Here is a 17797-nt window from a genome sequence, read left to right on the forward strand (position 1 = left end):
TTAGGGGGAAGTCCTTGTTGGCTTTGGACAAGACAAGAATGAAACAACCGGTTTTCTGTTGTTGGACAAGGTACTTGGAAGTGAGCTTTATGGAAGAGTGGTATGAAGGAGAGGTTAGGGGGAAGATAGTCCCTGCAGGCCAGGCTTCTCGTGGTGGCAATACATTTGGTGCCAAGTGAAATGCCTTCCAAAGTGCTTTGATAAAAGCAAACAAGTGTAAGATAGTTGAATATGAGATGACAGCATGTATTGAAGGCTGGTGTAAGAGCTGCTGGTCTTGAGTGATTTGTAAGGGAGGTGACTGTTTGCAAGAGGGAAGTTGGCTGATGGTGGGTGAATTAGATTATACTTGGTGGGAGGCATGTGATAAAAGTCCTAGCTCTCCCCGTCGGGGAATCGAACCCCGATCTTCCGCGTGACAGGCGGAGATACTGACCATTATACTAACGAGGAATTTCGATGTGACAGATACAGTCTTCATTTGAAAAGACTACCGTAGCCAATGAGCGAAATAAGAGTTTTGTGTCCCATTTGAGGTGCCTTTTAAAGGAATGTTTTGAATCACGCAAAGCAATTGAGAAGAAACTAGGCATGATCTGCAGCATGCAAGTGGTGAAAAGGGCTCAACAAGAATCTCATTGTACAGGAATGTGTTTCTAACATGCACTGTATATATGACAATAAACGCTTGAATCTTGAATCTTGGTGGCAACACCCAGAAATTCTGCCTTGTGGTAGATGTAGGACACTCCGCATCATCAAAACAATAAAAAGTAGAATGTTTGCTCCAGAAGAAGCTAGACTTTTTTTTTTCCCTTTGCAGTGTTGATAAGTTGTAAATAGATTCTACTTTGGACCCTTATGCAGATTTTTCAAACCCCCGGTACCGTATCATAGGACAACAGGACAGGGCTTTTGACCGAAGCAAACTGGATTCATATCAGGCTATTTGAAGGGGGGCTATTCACATTTAGGCCTAAGATGGGTGAGAATATCAAAACAGTATTCTAAGTACCACATCAGACTATAATGGTGATAACACACCTATTGAAATTTCAACTTCTGCAGTCTCAGCTATTATGTAAGTAATGGGTGAGAATGCTCAGCAATTTGGAGGTGAGATGGGCATCATCATGCCTATTGAAATTTCAACTTCTGGAGGCTGATCAGCTATTATGTAAGTAATGGGTGAGAATGCTTAGGAATTTGGAGGTGAGATGGGCATCATCATGCCTCTTGAAATTTCAAATTCTGGAGGCTCATCAGCTATTATGTAAGCAGAGGTGAGAATGCTGATCATTGATAACAGTGCTACTCTTCCTGCTCTTGTTTTCTTCTCCATTTTCCTCGTTGTGGAGTCGTTAGCGGTAACCTTCCCGTAGCAGCGACACCTCTGTGACTGAAAAGACTGCAACGACTGGCGCATCGACTCCAGCCACAATATATGGTCGGAACGACAGCCTGAAGTCATCAACAACGCTCGCTCGAGCCATCACGGCAACGACGCTTGGCCTTTAAAGTGCTGCGTTAAGACCGCAGTTTCCCTTGGAGGCGGGGTTCAAATTCCACTTCTGACATTGCAAACTTCTCTACCAGAATTATTTTTACTGGCAAGGCAACCCAAGTTCACTCCTTGCTTGGCTATGCCACGTTGTATTGCTGCTGGATTCATATCAGGCTATTTGAAGGGGGGCTATTCACATTTAGGCCTAAGATGGGTGAGAATATCAAAACAGTATTCTAAGTATTACATCAGACTATAATGGTGATAAGACACCTATTGAAATTTCAACTTCTGCAGTCTCAGCTATTATGTAAGTAATAGGTGAGAATGCTCAGGAATTTGGAGGTGAGATGGGCATCATCATGCCTATTGAAATTTCAACTTCTGGAGGCTGATCAGCTATTATATAAGTAGAGGTGAGAATGCTTAGGAATTTGGAGGTGAGATGGGCATCATCATGCCTCTTGAAATTCCAAATTCTTTAGGCTCATCAGCTATTATGTAAGCAGAGGTGAGAATGCTGATCATTGATGACAGTGCTACTCTTCCTGCTCTTGACGGGGGCATTGTTTTCTTCTCCATTTTACTCGTTGTGGAGTTATTAGCGGTAACCTTCCCGTAGCAGCGACACCTCTGTGACTGAAAAGACTGCAACGACTGTCGCATTGACTCCAGCCACAATATATGGTCGGGACGACCGCGTGAAGTCATCAACAACGCTCGCTCGAGCCATCACGGCAACGACGCTTGGCCTTTAAAGTGCTGCGTTAAGACCGCAGTTTCCCTTGGAGGCGGGGTTCAAATTCCACTTCTGACAATGCAAACTTCTCCAACAGAATGATTTTCACTGGCAAGGCAACCCAAGTTCACTCCTTGCTTGGCTATGCTACGTTGTATTGCTAAACTGGCACTGTATCGTCCAGTTTAAAGATTATTGCGGCCGTTTTACATCTGAAGAGTTCTTGCTTCCAAATGCTTTTTGATAAAGCTTATAGTTAGGGATGGCTCAGGTAATCCTGAAACATCCCATGTTGCCCAAGCTGCTATAGGCTTAGACTGCTGGGGGACCTCATCTGTCACACCTTTCCTCACTTTGCTCTCTTTTTCCCCCTGTTTAATTTCTCAAATGATTTTATGTACACGTGACATTATTGGGGTTATTAAACAACTTAAACAACAGCCAAGACACATGAACAGCACGTAGACCCACATAGTCACTCGAATGATCCCTGGGCCCGCCGACACTCCTCCCCCCCTCGAGGCGTGGGTTCAAATCCCACTTCTGACAAAGCAACCTTCTCCAAGAGAATGGTTTTCACTGGCAAGGCAACCCAACTTCACTCCTTGCTTGGCTATGCTATGTTGTATTGCTATTCTGGCACTGTGTCGTCCAGTTTAAAGATTGTTGCAGCCGTTTTACATCTGAAGAGTTCTTGCTTCCAAATGCTATGCCTACTATTTGTTTGCCTCAGGAGTCCTCTTAAACAACAGCCAATACACTTGAACAGCACGTAGACCCACATAGTCACTCGAAAATCCCTGGGCCCGCCGACACTCCTCCCCCCCTTGAGGCGTGGGTTCAAATCCCACTTCTGACAAAGCAACCTTCTCCAAGAGAATGATTTTCAATGGCAAGGCAACCAAACTTCACTCCTTGCTTGGCTATGCTATGTTGTATTGCTATTCTGGCACTGTGTCGTCCAGTTTAAAGATTGTTGCAGCCGTTTTACATCTGAAGAGTTCTTGCTTCCAAATGCTTTTTGATAAAGCTTATAGTTAGGGATGGCTCAGGTAATCCTGAAACATCCCATGTTGCCCAAGCTGCTATAGGCTTAGACTGCTGTGGGACATCATCTGTCACACCTTTCCTCACTTTGCTCTCCTTTTCCCCCTTTTTAATTTCTTAAATGATTTTATGTACACGTGACATTATTGTGGTTATTAAACAACTTAAACAACAGCCAAGACACATGAACACCACGTAGACCCACATATTCACTCCAATGATCCCTGGGCCCGCCGACAATAAGTGCAAGTCTTTTTTTTGCAGTCAGGATGGCCGAGAGGTCTAAGGCGCTGCGTTCAGGTCGCAGTCTCCCCTGGAGGCGTGGGTTCAAATCCCACTTCTGACAAAGCAACCTTCTCCAAGAGAATGGTTTTCACTGGCAAAGGCAACCCAACTTCACTCCTTGCTTGGCTAGCGCTATATCATCTAGTTTACAGCAACATTCTTTGTGCCGTCATGTTACTCTGATGTCTTAGGACCGCTCTGAATCGCAGGGAAGGGGCTTTGTGCATGAGAATCCTTTGTCCACAACTCAAGTTATTGTTACATATTAACATTTTGGCATGTACTCAACACCACCGTAAAACCTCCTGTTTTTCAGTCATTTTTGTGGAAAAATCGTCTGAAAACAAAACAATGGTCGTGACAAAAGACCTCGACAGATCGTCCCTGGTATGCAGAGTCCTTGTTGGCTTTGGACAAAACAAGAATGAAACCACAGGATTTCTGTTGTTGGACAAAGTACTTGGAAGTGAGCTTTATGGAAGAGTGGTATGAAGGAGAGGTTAGGGGGATGTCCTTGTTGGCTTTGGACAAGACAAGAATGAAACAACAGGTCTTCTGTTGTTGGACAAGGTACTTGGAAGTGAGCTTTATGGAAGAGTCTTATGAAGGAGAGGTTAGGGGGAAGATAGAGGTCCCTGCAGGCCAGGCTTCTCGTGGTGGCAATACATTTGGTGCCAAGTGAAATGCCTTCCAAAGTGCTTTGATAAAAGCAAACAAGTGTAAGATAGTTGAATATGAGATGACAGCATGTATTGAAGGCTGGTGTAAGAGCTGCTGGTCTTGAGTGATTTGTAAGGGAGGTGACTGTTTGCAAGAGGGAAGTTGGCTGATGGTGGGTGAATTAGATTATACTTGGTGGGAGGCATGTGATAAAAGTCCTAGCTCTCCCCGTCGGGGAATCGAACACCGATGTTCCGCGTGACAGGCGGAGATACTGACCATTATACTAACGAAGAATTTCGATGGGACAGATACAGTCGTCATTTGAAAAGACTACCGTAGCCAATGAGCGAAATAAGAGTTTTGTGTCCCATTTTAGGTGCCTTTTAAAGGAATGTTTTGAATCACGCAAAGCAATTGAGAAGAAACTAGGCATGATCTGCAGCATGCAAGTGGTGAAAAGGGCTCAACAAGAATCTCATTGTACAGGAATGTGTTTCTAACATGCACTGTATATATGACAATAAACGCTTGAATCTTGAATCTTGGTGGCAACACCCAGAAATTCTGCCTTGTGGTAGATGTAAGACACTCCGCATCATCAAAACAATAAAAAGTAGAATGTTTGCTCCAGAAGAAGCTAGACTTTTTTTTTTCCCTTTGCAGTGTTGATAAGTTGTAAATAGATTCTACTTTGGACCCTTATGCAGATTTTTCAAACCCCCGGTACCGTATCATAGGACAACAGGACAGGGCTTTTGACCGAAGCAAACTGGATTCATATCAGGCTATTTGAAGGGGGGCTATTCACATTTAGGCCTAAGATGGGTGAGAATATCAAAACAGTATTCTAAGTACCACATCAGACTATAATGGTGATAACACACCTATTGAAATTTCAACTTCTGCAGTCTCAGCTATTATGTAAGTAATGGGTGAGAATGCTCAGGAATTTGGAGGTGAGATGGGCATCATCATGCCTATTGAAATTTCAACTTCTGGAGGCTGATCAGCTATTATGTAAGTAATGGGTGAGAATGCTTAGGAATTTGGAGGTGAGATGGGCATCATCATGCCTCTTGAAATTTCAAATTCTGGAGGCTCATCAGCTATTATGTAAGCAGAGGTGAGAATGCTGATCATTGATGACAGTGCTACTCTTCCTGCTCTTGTTTTCTTCTCCATTTTCCTCGTTGTGGAGTCGTTAGCGGTAACCTTCCCGTAGCAGCGACACCTCTGTGACTGAAAAGACTGCAACGACTGGCGCATCGACTCCAGCCACAATATATGGTTGGAACGACAGCGTGAAGTCATCAACAACGCTCGCTCGAGCCATCACGGCAACGACGCTTGGCCTTTAAAGTGCTGCGTTAAGACCGCAGTTTCCCTTGGAGGCGGGGTTCAAATTCCACTTCTGACATTGCAAACTTCTCCAACAGAATGATTTTTACTGGCAAGGCAACCCAAGTTCACTCCTTGCTTGACTATGCTACGTTGTATTGCTAAACTGGCACTGTATCGTCTAGTTTAAAGATTATTGCGGCCATTTTACATCTGAAGAGTTCTTGCTTCCAAATGCTTTTTGATAAAGCTTATAGTTAGGGATGGCTCAGGTAATCCTGAAACATCTCATGTTGCCCAAGCTGCTATAGGCTTAGACTGCTGTGGGACATCATCTGTCACACCTTTCCTCACTTTGCTCTCTTTTTCCCCCTGTTTAATTTTTCAAATGATTTTATGTACACGTGACATTATTGTGGTTATTAAACAACTTAAACAACAGCCAAGACCCATGAACACCACGTAGACCCACATATTCACTCCAATGATCCCTGGGCCCGCCGACAATAAGTGCAAGTCTTTTTTTTGCAGTCAGGATGGCCGAGCGGTCTAAGGCGCTGCGTTCAGGTCGCAGTCTCCCCTGGAGGCGTGGGTTCAAATCCCACTTCTGACAAAGCAACCTTCTCCAAGAGAATGGTTTTCACTGGCAAAGGCAACCCAACTTCACTCCTTGCTTGGCTAGCGCTATATCATCTAGTTTACAGCAACATTCTTTGTGCCGTCATGTTACTCTGATGTCTTAGGACCGCTCTGAATCGCAGGGAAGGGGCTTTGTGCATGAGAATCCTTTGTCCACAACTCAAGTTATTGTTACATATTAACATTTTGGCATGTACTCAACACCACCGTAAAACCTCCTGTTTTTCAGTCATTTTTGTGGAAAAATCGTCTGAAAACAAAACACTGGTCGTGACAAAAGACCTCGACAGATCGTCCCTGGTATGCAAAGTCATTGTTGGCTTTGGACAAGACAAGAATGAAACCACAGGATTTCTGTTGTTTGACAAAGTACTTGGAAGTGAGCTTTATGGAAGAGTGGTATGAAGGAGAGGTTAGGGGGAAGATAGTCCCTGCAGGCCAGGCTTCTCGTGGTGGCAATACATTTGGTGCCAAGTGAAATGCCTTCCAAAGTGCTTTGATAAAAGCAAACAAGTGTAAGATAGTTGAATATGAGATGACAGCATGTATTGAAGGCTGGTGTAAGAGCTGCTGGTCTTGAGTGATTTGTAAGGGAGGTGACTGTTTGCAAGAGGGAACTTGGCTGATGGTGGGTGAATTAGATTATACTTGGTGGGAGGCATGTGATAAAAGTCCTAGCTCTCCCCGTCGGGGAATCAAACCCCGATCTTCCGCGTGACAGGCGGAGATACTGACCATTATACTAACGAGGAATTTCGATGTGACAGATACAGTCGTCATTTGAAAAGACTACCGTAGCCAATGAGCGAAATAAGAGTTTTGTGTCCCATTTGAGGTGCCTTTTAAAGGAATGTTTTGAATCACGCAAAGCAATTGAGAAGAAACTAGGCATGATCTGCAGCATGCAAGTGGTGAAAAGGGCTCAACAAGAATCTCATTGTACAGGAATGTGTTTCTAACATGCACTGTATATATGACAATAAACGCTTGAATCTTGGTGGCAACACCCAGAAATTCTGGCTTGTGGTAGATGTAGGACACTCCGCATCATCAAAACAATAAAAAGTAGAATGTTTGCTCCAGAAGAAGCTAGACTTTTTTTTTTCCCTTTGCAGTGTTGATAAGTTGTAAATAGATTCTACTTTGGACCCTTATGCAGATTTTTCAAACCCCCGGTACCGTATCATAGGACAACAGGACAGGGCTTTTGACCGAAGCAAACTGGATTCATATCAGGCTATTTGAAGGGGGGCTATTCACATTTAGGCCTAAGATGGGTGAGAATATCAAAACAGTATTCTAAGTACCACATCAGACTATAATGGTGATAACACACCTATTGAAATTTCAACTTCTGCAGTCTCAGCTATTATGTAAGTAATGGGTGAGAATGCTCAGCAATTTGGAGGTGAGATGGGCATCATCATGCCTATTGAAATTTCAACTTCTGGAGGCTGATCAGCTATTATGTAAGTAATGGGTGAGAATGCTTAGGAATTTGGAGGTGAGATGGGCATCATCATGCCTCTTGAAATTTCAAATTCTGGAGGCTCATCAGCTATTATGTAAGCAGAGGTGAGAATGCTGATCATTGATAACAGTGCTACTCTTCCTGCTCTTGTTTTCTTCTCCATTTTCCTCGTTGTGGAGTCGTTAGCGGTAACCTTCCCGTAGCAGTGACACCTCTGTGACTGAAAAGACTGCAACGACTGGCGCATCGACTCCAGCCACAATATATGGTTGGAACGACAGCGTGAAGTCATCAACAACGCTCGCTCGAGCCATCACGGCAACGACGCTTGGCCTTTAAAGTGCTGCGTTAAGACCGCAGTTTCCCTTGGAGGCGGGGTTCAAATTCCACTTCTGACATTGCAAACTTCTCCAACAGAATGATTTTTACTGGCAAGGCAACCCAAGTTCACTCCTTGCTTGACTATGCTACGTTGTATTGCTAAACTGGCACTGTATCGTCTAGTTTAAAGATTATTGCGGCCATTTTACATCTGAAGAGTTCTTGCTTCCAAATGCTTTTTGATAAAGCTTATAGTTAGGGATGGCTCAGGTAATCCTGAAACATCTCATGTTGCCCAAGCTGCTATAGGCTTAGACTGCTGTGGGACATCATCTGTCACACCTTTCCTCACTTTGCTCTCTTTTTCCCCCTGTTTAATTTTTCAAATGATTTTATGTACACGTGACATTATTGTGGTTATTAAACAACTTAAACAACAGCCAAGACCCATGAACACCACGTAGACCCACATATTCACTCCAATGATCCCTGGGCCCGCCGACAATAAGTGCAAGTCTTTTTTTTGCAGTCAGGATGGCCGAGCGGTCTAAGGCGCTGCGTTCAGGTCGCAGTCTCCCCTGGAGGCGTGGGTTCAAATCCCACTTCTGACAAAGCAACCTTCTCCAAGAGAATGGTTTTCACTGGCAAAGGCAACCCAACTTCACTCCTTGCTTGGCTAGCGCTATATCATCTAGTTTACAGCAACATTCTTTGTGCCGTCATGTTACTCTGATGTCTTAGGACCGCTCTGAATCGCAGGGAAGGGGCTTTGTGCATGAGAATCCTTTGTCCACAACTCAAGTTATTGTTACATATTAACATTTTGGCATGTACTCAACACCACCGTAAAACCTCCTGTTTTTCAGTCATTTTTGTGGAAAAATCGTCTGAAAACAAAACACTGGTCGTGACAAAAGACCTCGACAGATCGTCCCTGGTATGCAAAGTCATTGTTGGCTTTGGACAAGACAAGAATGAAACCACAGGATTTCTGTTGTTTGACAAAGTACTTGGAAGTGAGCTTTATGGAAGAGTGGTATGAAGGAGAGGTTAGGGGGAAGTCCTTGTTGGCTTTGGACAAGACAAGAATGAAACAACCGGTTTTCTGTTGTTGGACAAGGTACTTGGAAGTGAGCTTTATGGAAGAGTGGTATGAAGGAGAGGTTAGGGGGAAGATAGTCCCTGCAGGCCAGGCTTCTCGTGGTGGCAATACATTTGGTGCCAAGTGAAATGCCTTCCAAAGTGCTTTGATAAAAGCAAACAAGTGTAAGATAGTTGAATATGAGATGACAGCATGTATTGAAGGCTGGTGTAAGAGCTGCTGGTCTTGAGTGATTTGTAAGGGAGGTGACTGTTTGCAAGAGGGAACTTGGCTGATGGTGGGTGAATTAGATTATACTTGGTGGGAGGCATGTGATAAAAGTCCTAGCTCTCCCCGTCGGGGAATCAAACCCCGATCTTCCGCGTGACAGGCGGAGATACTGACCATTATACTAACGAGGAATTTCGATGTGACAGATACAGTCTTCATTTGAAAAGACTACCGTAGCCAATGAGCGAAATAAGAGTTTTGTGTCCCATTTGAGGTGCCTTTTAAAGGAATGTTTTGAATCACGCAAAGCAATTGAGAAGAAACTAGGCATGATCTGCAGCATGCAAGTGGTGAAAAGGGCTCAACAAGAATCTCATTGTACAGGAATGTGTTTCTAACATGCACTGTATATATGACAATAAACGCTTGAATCTTGGTGGCAACACCCAGAAATTCTGGCTTGTGGTAGATGTAGGACACTCCGCATCATCAAAACAATAAAAAGTAGAATGTTTGCTCCAGAAGAAGCTAGACTTTTTTTTTTCCCTTTGCAGTGTTGATAAGTTGTAAATAGATTCTACTTTGGACCCTTATGCAGATTTTTCAAACCCCCGGTACCGTATCATAGGACAACAGGACAGGGCTTTTGACCGAAGCAAACTGGATTCATATCAGGCTATTTGAAGGGGGGCTATTCACATTTAGGCCTAAGATGGGTGAGAATATCAAAACAGTATTCTAAGTACCACATCAGACTATAATGGTGATAACACACCTATTGAAATTTCAACTTCTGCAGTCTCAGCTATTATGTAAGTAATGGGTGAGAATGCTCAGCAATTTGGAGGTGAGATGGGCATCATCATGCCTATTGAAATTTCAACTTCTGGAGGCTGATCAGCTATTATGTAAGTAATGGGTGAGAATGCTTAGGAATTTGGAGGTGAGATGGGCATCATCATGCCTCTTGAAATTTCAAATTCTGGAGGCTCATCAGCTATTATGTAAGCAGAGGTGAGAATGCTGATCATTGATAACAGTGCTACTCTTCCTGCTCTTGTTTTCTTCTCCATTTTCCTCGTTGTGGAGTCGTTAGCGGTAACCTTCCCGTAGCAGTGACACCTCTGTGACTGAAAAGACTGCAACGACTGGCGCATCGACTCCAGCCACAATATATGGTCGGAACGACAGCGTGAAGTCATCATCAACGCTCGCTCGAGCCATCACGGCAACGACGCTTGGCCTTTAAAGTGCTGCGTTAAGACCGCAATTTCCCTTGGAGGCGGGGTTCAAATTCCACTTCTGACATTGCAAACTTCTCTACCAGAATTATTTTTACTGGCAAGGCAACCCAAGTTCACTCCTTGCTTGGCTATGCTACGTTGTATTGCTAAACTGGCACTGTATCGTCTAGTTTAAAGATTATTGCGGCCATTTTACATCTGAAGAGTTCTTGCTTCCAAATGCTTTTTGATAAAGCTTATAGTTAGGGATGGCTCAGGTAATCCTGAAACATCCCATGTTGCCCAAGCTGCTATAGGCTTAGACTGCTGGGGGACCTCATCTGTCACACCTTTCCTCACTTTGCTCTCTTTTTCCCCCTGTTTAATTTTTCAAATGATTTTATGTACACGTGACATTATTGTGGTTATTAAACAACTTAAACAACAGCCAAGACACATGAACACCACGTAGACCCACATATTCACTCGAATGGTCCCTGGGCCCGCCGACAATAAGTGCAAGTCTTTTTTTTGGGGTCAGGATGGCCGAGCGGTCTAAGGCGCTGCGTTCAGGTCGCAGTCTCCCCTGGAGGCGTGGGTTCAAATCCCACTTCTGACAAAGCAACCTTCTCCAAGAGAATGGTTTTCACTGGCAAAGGCAACCCAACTTCACTCCTTGCTTGGCTAGCGCTATATCATCTAGTTTACAGCAACATTCTTTGTGCCGTCATGTTACTCTGAAGTCTTATGACCGCTCTGAATCGCAGGGAAGGGGCTTTGTGCATGAGAATCCTTTGTCCGCAACTCAAGTTATTGTTACATATTAACATTTTGGCATGTACTAAACACCACCGTAAAACCTCCTGTTTTTCAGTCATTTTTGTGGAAAAATCGTCTGAAAACAAAACACTGGTCGTGACAAAAGACCTCGACAGATCGTCCCTGGTATGCAAAGTCATTGTTGGCTTTGGACAAGACAAGAATGAAACCACAGGATTTCTGTTGTTGGACAAAGTACTTGGAAGTGAGCTTTATGGAAGAGTGGTATGAAGGAGAGGTTAGGGGGAAGTCCTTGTTGGCTTTGGACAAGACAAGAATGAAACAACAGGTCTTCTGTTGTTGGACAAGGTACTTGGAAGTGAGATTTATGGAAGAGTCTTATGAAGGAGAGGTTAGGGGGAAGATAGAGGTCCCTGCAGGCCAGGCTTCTCGTGGTGGCAATACATGTGGTGCCAAGTGAAATGCCTTCCAAAGTGCTTTGATAAAAGCAAACAAGTGTAAGATAGTTGAATATGAGATGACAGCATGTATTGAAGGCTGGTGTAAGAGCTGCTGGTCTTGAGTGATTTGTAAGGGAGGTGACTGTTTGCAAGAGGGAAGTTGGCTGATGGTGGGTGAATTAGATTATACTTGGTGGGAGGCATGTGATAAAAGTCCTAGCTCTCCCCGTCGGGGAATCGAACCCCAATCTTCCGCGTGACAGGCGGAGATACTGACCATTATACTAACGAGGAATTTCGATGGGACAGATACAGTCGTCATTTGAAAAGACTACCGTAGCCAATGAGCGAAATAAGAGTTTTGTGTCCCATTTTAGGTGCCTTTTAAAGGAATGTTTTGAATCACGCAAAGCAATTGAGAAGAAACTAGGCATGATCTGCAGCATGCAAGTGGTGAAAAGGGCTCAACAAGAATCTCATTGTACAGGAATGTGTTTCTAACATGCACTGTATATATGACAATAAACGCTTGAATCTTGAATCTTGGTGGCAACACCCAGAAATTCTGCCTTGTGGTAGATGTAGGACACTCCGCATCATCAAAACAATAAAAAGTAGAATGTTTGCTCCAGAAGAAGCTAGACTTTTTTTTTTCCCTTTGCAGTGTTGATAAGTTGTAAATAGATTCTACTTTGGACCCTTATGCAGATTTTTCAAACCCCCGGTACCGTATCATAGGACAACAGGACAGGGCTTTTGACCGAAGCAAACTGGATTCATATCAGGCTATTTGAAGGGGGGCTATTCACATTTAGGCCTAAGATGGGTGAGAATATCAAAACAGTATTCTAAGTACCACATCAGACTATAATGGTGATAACACACCTATTGAAATTTCAACTTCTGCAGTCTCAGCTATTATGTAAGTAATGGGTGAGAATGCTCAGCAATTTGGAGGTGAGATGGGCATCATCATGCCTATTGAAATTTCAACTTCTGGAGGCTGATCAGCTATTATGTAAGTAATGGGTGAGAATGCTTAGGAATTTGGAGGTGAGATGGGCATCATCATGCCTCTTGAAATTTCAAATTCTGGAGGCTCATCAGCTATTATGTAAGCAGAGGTGAGAATGCTGATCATTGATAACAGTGCTACTCTTCCTGCTCTTGTTTTCTTCTCCATTTTCCTCGTTGTGGAGTCGTTAGCGGTAACCTTCCCGTAGCAGCGACACCTCTGTGACTGAAAAGACTGCAACGACTGGCGCATCGACTCCAGCCACAATATATGGTCGGAACGACAGCCTGAAGTCATCAACAACGCTCGCTCGAGCCATCACGGCAACGACGCTTGGCCTTTAAAGTGCTGCGTTAAGACCGCAGTTTCCCTTGGAGGCGGGGTTCAAATTCCACTTCTGACATTGCAAACTTCTCTACCAGAATTATTTTTACTGGCAAGGCAACCCAAGTTCACTCCTTGCTTGGCTATGCCACGTTGTATTGCTGCTGGATTCATATCAGGCTATTTGAAGGGGGGCTATTCACATTTAGGCCTAAGATGGGTGAGAATATCAAAACAGTATTCTAAGTATTACATCAGACTATAATGGTGATAAGACACCTATTGAAATTTCAACTTCTGCAGTCTCAGCTATTATGTAAGTAATAGGTGAGAATGCTCAGGAATTTGGAGGTGAGATGGGCATCATCATGCCTATTGAAATTTCAACTTCTGGAGGCTGATCAGCTATTATATAAGTAGAGGTGAGAATGCTTAGGAATTTGGAGGTGAGATGGGCATCATCATGCCTCTTGAAATTCCAAATTCTTTAGGCTCATCAGCTATTATGTAAGCAGAGGTGAGAATGCTGATCATTGATGACAGTGCTACTCTTCCTGCTCTTGACGGGGGCATTGTTTTCTTCTCCATTTTACTCGTTGTGGAGTTATTAGCGGTAACCTTCCCGTAGCAGCGACACCTCTGTGACTGAAAAGACTGCAACGAATGTCGCATTGACTCCAGCCACAATATATGGTCGGGACGACCGCGTGAAGTCATCAACAACGCTCGCTCGAGCCATCACGGCAACGACGCTTGGCCTTTAAAGTGCTGCGTTAAGACCGCAGTTTCCCTTGGAGGCGGGGTTCAAATTCCACTTCTGACAATGCAAACTTCTCCAACAGAATGATTTTCACTGGCAAGGCAACCCAAGTTCACTCCTTGCTTGGCTATGCTACGTTGTATTGCTAAACTGGCACTGTATCGTCCAGTTTAAAGATTATTGCGGCCGTTTTACATCTGAAGAGTTCTTGCTTCCAAATGCTTTTTGATAAAGCTTATAGTTAGGGATGGCTCAGGTAATCCTGAAACATCCCATGTTGCCCAAGCTGCTATAGGCTTAGACTGCTGGGGGACCTCATCTGTCACACCTTTCCTCACTTTGCTCTCTTTTTCCCCCTGTTTAATTTCTCAAATGATTTTATGTACACGTGACATTATTGGGGTTATTAAACAACTTAAACAACAGCCAAGACACATGAACAGCACGTAGACCCACATAGTCACTCGAATGATCCCTGGGCCCGCCGACACTCCTCCCCCCCTCGAGGCGTGGGTTCAAATCCCACTTCTGACAAAGCAACCTTCTCCAAGAGAATGGTTTTCACTGGCAAGGCAACCCAACTTCACTCCTTGCTTGGCTATGCTATGTTGTATTGCTATTCTGGCACTGTGTCGTCCAGTTTAAAGATTGTTGCAGCCGTTTTACATCTGAAGAGTTCTTGCTTCCAAATGCTATGCCTACTAGTTGTTTGCCTCAGGAGTCCTCTTAAACAACAGCCAATACACTTGAACAGCACGTAGACCCACATAGTCACTCGAAAATCCCTGGGCCCGCCGACACTCCTCCCCCCCTTGAGGCGTGGGTTCAAATCCCACTTCTGACAAAGCAACCTTCTCCAAGAGAATGATTTTCAATGGCAAGGCAACCAAACTTCACTCCTTGCTTGGCTATGCTATGTTGTATTGCTATTCTGGCACTGTGTCGTCCAGTTTAGAGATTGTTGCAGCCGTTTTACATCTGAAGAGTTCTTGCTTCCAAATGCTTTTTGATAAAGCTTATAGTTAGGGATGGCTCAGGTAATCCTGAAACATCCCATGTTGCCCAAGCTGCTATAGGCTTAGACTGCTGTGGGACATCATCTGTCACACCTTTCCTCACTTTGCTCTCCTTTTCCCCCTTTTTAATTTCTTAAATGATTTTATGTACACGTGACATTATTGTGGTTATTAAACAACTTAAACAACAGCCAAGACACATGAACACCACGTAGACCCACATATTCACTCGAATGATCCCTGGGCCCGCCGACAATAAGTGCAAGTCTTTTTTTTGCGGTCAGGATGGCCGAGCGGTCTAAGGCGCTGCGTTCAGGTCGCAGTCTCCCCTGGAGGCGTGGGTTCAAATCCCACTTCTGACAAAGCAACCTTCTCCAAGAGAATGGTTTTCACTGGCAAAGGCAACCCAACTTCACTCCTTGCTTGGCTAGCGCTATATCATCTAGTTTACAGCAACATTCTTTGTGCCGTCATGTTACTCTGAAGTCTTATGACCGCTCTGAATCGCAGGGAAGGGGCTTTGTGCATGAGAATCCTTTGTCCACAACTCAAGTTATTGTTACATATTAACATTTTGGCATGTACTAAACACCACCGTAAAACCTCCTGTTTTTCAGTCATTTTTGTGGAAAAATCGTCTGAAAACAAAACACTGGTCGTGACAAAAGACCTCGACAGATCGTCCCTGGTATGCAAAGTCATTGTTGGCTTTGGACAAGACAAGAATGAAACCACAGGATTTCTGTTGTTGGACAAAGTACTTGGAAGTGAGCTTTATGGAAGAGTGGTATGAAGGAGAGGTTAGGGGGAAGTCCTTGTTGGCTTTGGACAAGACAAGAATGAAACAACAGGTCTTCTGTTGTTGGACAAGGTACTTGGAAGTGAGATTTATGGAAGAGTCTTATGAAGGAGAGGTTAGGGGGAAGATAGAGGTCCCTGCAGGCCAGGCTTCTCGTGGTGGCAATACATGTGGTGCCAAGTGAAATGCCTTCCAAAGTGCTTTGATAAAAGCAAACAAGTGTAAGATAGTTGAATATGAGATGACAGCATGTATTGAAGGCTGGTGTAAGAGCTGCTGGTCTTGAGTGATTTGTAAGGGAGGTGACTGTTTGCAAGAGGGAAGTTGGCTGATGGTGGGTGAATTAGATTATACTTGGTGGGAGGCATGTGATAAAAGTCCTAGCTCTCCCCGTCGGGGAATCGAACCCCAATCTTCCGCGTGACAGGCGGAGATACTGACCATTATACTAACGAGGAATTTCGATGGGACAGATACAGTCGTCATTTGAAAAGACTACCGTAGCCAATGAGCGAAATAAGAGTTTTGTGTCCCATTTGAGGTGCCTTTTAAAGGAATGTTTTGAATCACGCAAAGCAATTGAGAAGAAACTAGGCATGATCTGCAGCATGCAAGTGGTGAAAAGGGCTCAACAAGAATCTCATTGTACAGGAATGTGTTTCTAACATGCACTGTATATATGACAATAAACGCTTGAATCTTGAATCTTGGTGGCAACACCCTGAAATTCTGCCTTGTGGTAGATGTAGGACACTCCGCATCATCAAAACAATAAAAAGTAGAATGTTTGCTCCAGAAGAAGCTAGACTTTTTTTTTTCCCTTTGCAGTGTTGATAAGTTGTAAATAGATTCTACTTTGGACCCTTATGCAGATTTTTCAAACCCCCGGTACCGTATCATAGGACAACAGGACAGGGCTTTTGACCGAAGCAAACTGGATTCATATCAGGCTATTTGAAGGGGGGCTATTCACATTTAGGCCTAAGATGGGTGAGAATATCAAAACAGTATTCTAAGTACCACATCAGACTATAATGGTGATAACACACCTATTGAAATTTCAACTTCTGCAGTCTCAGCTATTATGTAAGTAATGGGTGAGAATGCTCAGGAATTTGGAGGTGAGATGGGCATCATCATGCCTCTTGAAATTTCAAATTCTGGAGGCTCATCAGCTATTATGTAAGTAATGGGTGAGAATGCTTAGGAATTTGGAGGTGAGATGGGCATCATCATGCCTCTTGAAATTTCAAATTCTGGAGGCTCATCAGCTATTATGTAAGCAGAGGTGAGAATGCTGATCATTGATAACAGTGCTACTCTTCCTGCTCTTGTTTTCTTCTCCATTTTCCTCGTTGTGGAGTCGTTAGCGGTAACCTTCCCGTAGCAGCGACACCTCTGTGACTGAAAAGACTGCAACGACTGGCGCATCGACTCCAGCCACAATATATGGTCGGAACGACAGCCTGAAGTCATCAACAACGCTCGCTCGAGCCATCACGGCAACGACGCTTGGCCTTTAAAGTGCTGCGTTAAGACCGCAGTTTCCCTTGGAGGCGGGGTTCAAATTCCACTTCTGACATTGCAAACTTCTCTACCAGAATTATTTTTACTGGCAAGGCAACCCAAGTTCACTCCTTGCTTGGCTATGCCACGTTGTATTGCTGCTGGATTCATATCAGGCTATTTGAAGGGGGGCTATTCACATTTAGGCCTAAGATGGGTGAGAATATCAAAACAGTATTCTAAGTATTACATCAGACTATAATGGTGATAAGACACCTATTGAAATTTCAACTTCTGCAGTCTCAGCTATTATGTAAGTAATAGGTGAGAATGCTCAGGAATTTGGAGGTGAGATGGGCATCATCATGCCTATTGAAATTTCAACTTCTGGAGGCTGATCAGCTATTATATAAGTAGAGGTGAGAATGCTTAGGAATTTGGAGGTGAGATGGGCATCATCATGCCTCTTGAAATTCCAAATTCTTTAGGCTCATCAGCTATTATGTAAGCAGAGGTGAGAATGCTGATCATTGATGACAGTGCTACTCTTCCTGCTCTTGACGGGGGCATTGTTTTCTTCTCCATTTTACTCGTTGTGGAGTTATTAGCGGTAAC

The 17797-nt window shown here is 43.9% G+C and overlaps 6 non-coding genes across 6 annotated transcripts; 5 read left to right on the forward strand and 1 right to left on the reverse strand.

Annotated features, from left to right (window-relative positions):
- Nucleotides 1-381: 381 nt before the first annotated feature.
- Nucleotides 382-453, reverse strand: trnad-guc (transfer RNA aspartic acid (anticodon GUC)). Its single transcript has one exon. It is a non-coding gene; the product is annotated as a tRNA-Asp (tRNA).
- Nucleotides 454-3553: 3100 nt separating this feature from the next.
- Nucleotides 3554-3636, forward strand: trnal-cag (transfer RNA leucine (anticodon CAG)). Its single transcript has one exon. It is a non-coding gene; the product is annotated as a tRNA-Leu (tRNA).
- Nucleotides 3637-6106: 2470 nt separating this feature from the next.
- On the forward strand, nt 6107-6189 carry trnal-cag (transfer RNA leucine (anticodon CAG)). The gene has a single exon. It is a non-coding gene; the product is annotated as a tRNA-Leu (tRNA).
- Nucleotides 6190-8535: 2346 nt separating this feature from the next.
- On the forward strand, nt 8536-8618 carry trnal-cag (transfer RNA leucine (anticodon CAG)). The gene has a single exon. It is a non-coding gene; the product is annotated as a tRNA-Leu (tRNA).
- A 2460-nt stretch (nt 8619-11078) lies between these two features.
- On the forward strand, nt 11079-11161 carry trnal-cag (transfer RNA leucine (anticodon CAG)). The gene has a single exon. It is a non-coding gene; the product is annotated as a tRNA-Leu (tRNA).
- A 3995-nt stretch (nt 11162-15156) lies between these two features.
- trnal-cag (transfer RNA leucine (anticodon CAG)) lies at nt 15157-15239 on the forward strand. Its single transcript has one exon. It is a non-coding gene; the product is annotated as a tRNA-Leu (tRNA).
- The last annotated feature ends 2558 nt before the right edge of the window (nt 15240-17797 follow it).

This window comes from Leuresthes tenuis, unplaced genomic scaffold (assembly GCF_036924035.1).
Source record: "Leuresthes tenuis unplaced genomic scaffold, fLeuTen1.0.hap1 SCAF_3, whole genome shotgun sequence".
Lineage (NCBI taxonomy): Eukaryota > Metazoa > Chordata > Actinopteri > Atheriniformes > Atherinopsidae > Leuresthes > Leuresthes tenuis.